Source organism: Rhinolophus ferrumequinum, chromosome 15, assembly GCF_004115265.2.
Source record: "Rhinolophus ferrumequinum isolate MPI-CBG mRhiFer1 chromosome 15, mRhiFer1_v1.p, whole genome shotgun sequence".
Classification (NCBI taxonomy): Eukaryota; Metazoa; Chordata; class Mammalia; order Chiroptera; family Rhinolophidae; genus Rhinolophus; species Rhinolophus ferrumequinum.
Genome location: NC_046298.1, coordinates 48,052,612 through 48,057,655, shown reverse-complemented (window position 1 = coordinate 48,057,655; position 5,044 = coordinate 48,052,612).

Here is a 5,044-nt window from a genome sequence, read left to right as displayed (position 1 = left end):
TCCTCCTGGCACAGGGTTGTCACATGAGCAGCCCCAAAGAAAGCGGAACTGCCCCTCCCCAGGAGCCCGGCACTTGTTTCCTCAGAGTTGAGGCAGGGTCAGGCAGCAGGTTTCTGCATGCGTTTCTGACTATTTGACCTAAAACCTGCTGTCTGCCTGGCCTGGACTCCTTTTGACCCAAGCATCAACACACGTTTATTAAGTATATGATTTGCAATGTGCTTGGAACAGAAGTACATCAGTGAACAAGACAGATTAAAACTCTGAGCTTGCAGAGCTCAGATTAGAAAGAAAAAAGCTGCACCACCACGAACAACCAAAACAATAGATATTCAGTGTATCAGTTACCTGTTCCTGCCATAACACATCACCACAAGGTAATGGGTTAAAGCAACACGGATTTGTTATCTTATAGTTCTGGAGGTCAGAGGTCCAAAGTGGACACCCCTGAGTAAAATTGAGTTGTCATCAAGCTGTGCTCCTTCTGGAGAGTCTGGGCGTGAATCCATTCCCTTGTCTTTTAAGTGTCTACAAACTGCCGGTGTCCCATGCCTTCTCATCCTCTTCCATTTTCACAGCCACCAATCACATCACTCCACCCACTGCTGTCATTGTCACATCTCTTTGGCTCTGTCTTCCTCTTTCATGCATAAGGAAATTTTTTTTTTGGTTCAGGTTTATTTGGGTGACAATTGTTAGTAAAGTTACATAGATTTCAGGTGTACAATTCTGTATTACATCATCTATAAATTACATTGTGTGCTCACCACCCAGAGTCAGTTCTCCTTCCATCACCGTTTATTTGATCCCTTTACCCTCATTTCCCACCCCCCTCTCCCCTTACCCTCTAGTAACCACTAAACTATTGTCTGTGTCTATGAGTTTTTGTTTCTCATTTGTTTGTCTTGTTCTTTTGTTGTTTTTGTTTTATATACCACATATTAGTGAAATCATATTGCTATTGACTTTTTCTGTCTGACTTATTTTGATCAGCACAATAATCTCAAGATCCATTCATTTTGTCACTATTTCACTTTTTCTTATGGCAGATTAGTATTCCATTGTGTATATATACCACAACTTTTTATCCAATCAGCTATCGAAGGACATTTTGGTTGTTTCCATGTCTTGGCCACCATAAATAAAGCTGCAATGAACATTGGAGCACACGTGTCTTTATGGATAAATGTTTTCAGATTTTTTGGGTAGATACCCAGAGAGGGATTACTGGACCATAGGGTAATTCTATTCTTAATTTTTTGAGGAAGCTCCACACTGCCTTCCATAGCGGGTGCACCAGTCTGCATTCCCACCAACAGTGTATGAGGGTTCCTTTTTCTCCACAGCCTCTCCAACACTTGTTACTATTTGTCTTGTTGATGATAGCCATTCTGACTGGGGTGAGGTGATATCTCATTGTGGTTTTTATTTGCATTTCTCTGATGATTAGTGATGTTGAGCATTTTTTCATATGTCTATTTGCCATTTGTATGTCCTCTTTGGAGAAATGTCTCTTCAGGTCCTCTGCCCATTTTTTCATTGGATTGTTTGTTTTTTTGTTGTTAAGTTGTATGTGTTCCTTACATTTTGGATATTAGCCTCTTATTGGAGGCATTGTTTGCAAAAATCTTCTTTGGTTGGTTGCCTGTTTATTTTGTCAATGGTTTCTTTTTTTTTTTTTTAAATTTATTTTTAATTTATTGGGGTGACAATTGTTAGTATAATTACATAGATTTCAGGTGTGCAATTCTGTATCACATCATCCATAAGTCACACTGTGTGTTCGCCACCCACAATTGTTAGTAAAGTTACATAGATTTCAAATGGTTTCTTATCCTGTGCAGAAGCTTTTAATTTTTTTTCTTGTTTTTTTTTATTATTAGTTTTTTTAAAATTTATTGGGGTGACCAAAATGTCCTTCGATAGATGAATGGATAAAGAAGTTGTGGTGTATATACACAATGGAATACTATTCGGCGGTAAGAAAAGATGATATAGGAACATTTGTGACAACATGGATGGATCTCGAGAGTATAATGCTAAGTGAAATAAGTCAGACAGAAAAAGCAGAGAACCATATTATTTCACTGATATGTGGTATATAAACCAGAAGCTTTTTATTTGATATGGTCCCATTGATTTATTTTAGCTTTTACTTGTCTTGCCTTTGAGGTCAAATTCATAAAATCCTCTTTGAACCCGATGTCCATTAAGTTTAGTACCTATGCTTTCTTCTATGCATTTTACTGTTTCAGGTCTTATGTTTAGATTTTTGATCCATTTTGAGTTAATTTTGGTACACGGTGACAGATAGCAGTCCAGTTTCAGTCTTTTGCATGTGGCTTTCCAATTCTCCCAGCACCATTTATTGAAGAGGTGTCTTTTCTCCATTGTATGTTTTTGGCTTCTTTGTCGAAAATTATCTGTCCATATTTATGTGGGATTTTTTCTGGGTTTTCAATTCTATTCCATTAGTCTGTGTGTTTATTTTTCTGTCAATATTTACTGTTTTGATTATTGTTGCCCTGTAGTACAAGCTGAAGTCAGGGAGTGTGATACCTCCAGCATTGTTCTTTTTTCTTAGGATTGCTTTGGCTATACGGGGTCTTTTGTGGTTCCAAACAAATCTGATGATTTTTTGTTCTATTTCTTTAAAAAATGCCATTGGGGTTTTGATGGGGATTGCATTAAGTCTGTATATTGTTTTGGGTAATATGGCCATTTTAACTATGTTTTCTTCCAATCCATGAGCACAGAATATCTTTCCATTTCTTTGTGTCTTCTTCAATTTCTTTTAAAAATGTCTTGTTAGTATATAGGAATGCAATGGACTTTTGTACGTTGATTTTGTAGCCAGCAACTTTACTGTATTCATTGATTGTTTCTAACAGCTTTTTGGTGGAGTCTTTAGGGTTTTCTATATATAGCATCATGTCATCTGCTAAGAGTGATAATTTAACTTCTTCATTCCCAATGTGGATGCCTTTTATTTCTTTCTCTCTTGCCTGATTGCTCTGGCTAGGACTTCCAATGCTATGTTGAAAAGCAGAGGTGGTAGGGGGAGCCCTGTCCTGTTTCTGAACGTAGAGCAAAGGGCTTCAGTTTTTCACTGTTAATTATGATATTAGCTGAGGGTTTGGTATACATAGCCTCTATTATGTTAAGGTATTTTCCTTTTATACCCATTTTATTAGGTGTTTTAATCATAAATGGATGTTGTACCTTGTCAAATGCCTTTTCTATATCTATTGATATAATCACATGATTTTTGTCCTTTATTTTGTTTATGTGATGTATCACATTGATGGATTTGCATATATTGAATATCCTTGTGCCCCTGGGATGAACCCTATTTGTTCGTGATGAATAATCTTTTTAATGCGTTGTTGCATTCGATTTGCTAGAATTTTTGTTTAGGATTTTGCATCTGTATTCATCAGAGATATTGGTCTGTAATTTTCTTTTCTTGTGTTATCCTTACCAGGTTTTGGTACCAGGTAATGTTGGGTTCATAAAATGAGTTAGGGAGTATTGTCTCTTCTTCAGTTTTTTGGAAAAGTTTGAGTAGGACAGGTATTAGATACTCTTTGAATGTTTGGTAGAATTCACTAGTGAAACCATTTGGTCCCGGACTTTTGCTTTTGGGAAAGTTTTGGATGACTGGTTCAATATCCTTACTGTTGAGCAATCTATTTAGATTTTCCAGTTCTTCATGATTCAGCCTAGGAAGGCTATATGTTTCTAAGAACTTGTCCATTTCTTCTAGGTTGTTGAATTTGGTGGCATATAATCCTTCATAATATTTTTGGATGATCCTTGTATCTCTGTGGCATCCATGGTAACTTCGCCTCTTTCATTTCTGATTTTGTTTATTTGTGTCTTTTTTTATTTTAGTGAGTCTAGCCACAGGTTTGTCAATTTCATTAATCTTTTCAAAGGACCAGCTCTTTGTTGCATTAATTTTTCTGTTGTCTTTTTGTTCTCTATTTCATTCAGTTCTGCTCTTATTTTTTATTATTTCCTTCCTTTTGCTGACTTTGGGTTGCACTTGTTCTTCTTTTTCTAGTTCTTTAAGGTGTAGTGTGAGGTTATTGATCTGGGATTTTGAGATAGGCCTGTAATGATATAAATGATACAAATTTTCCTCTTTGGGATGCTTTCGCTGCATCCCCCAAATTTTGGTAGACTGTATTTTTGTTGTCCTTTGCTGCTATGTGCCTTTTGATCTCTCCTCTTATTTCTTCTTTGACCCAGTCGTTCTCTAAAAGTATGTTGTTTAATATCCACATATTTGTGGTTTTCCTGCTTTCTTTTTCAGTTGATATCCAATTTCAAAGCCTTGTGATCAGAGAATATGCTTGGGATGATTTCAGTCTTCTTAAATTTGCTGTGGCTAGTTTTATGTCCCTATATGGTCTGTCATTGAGAATGTTGCATGTACACTAGAAAAGACTGTATAATCTGATATCCTAAAATGAAGTGCTCTATAAATGTCGATTATGTCTATTTCATCTAATATGTCATGTAGGGCTGATATTTCTTTATGTGCTTTCTGTTTGGATGATCTATCAATAGCTGTAAATGATGTACTATAATTGTGTTTTGGTCAATTTTTCTCTTTAGTTCTGCTGGTAGTTGCTTTGTACATTTTGGCACTCCCTGTATGGGGGCATAAATATTGAAGATTGTTATGTCTTCTTGTTGTATAGTCCCCTTTATCATAATGAAACGTTCATCTTTGTCTCTTATTACCTTTTTTCCCTGAAGTCTGTTTCATGTGATATCAGTATAGCTACACCTACTTTTCTCTGAATACCATTTGCTTGGAGTGTCAGTTTCCTCCCTTTTATTTTGAGCTTATATTTATCCTTGTAGCTGAGATGTGTTTCTTGGAGGCAGCGTATGGTTGGGTTTAGTTTTTTGATCCAATCTGCTACTCTGAGCCTTTTCATTGGTGAGTTTGGTCCATTTACATTTAGGGAGATTATTGATATATGAGAATTTGCTATCATTCTATCTCTGTTTTTCTAGTAGGATAGTGTCT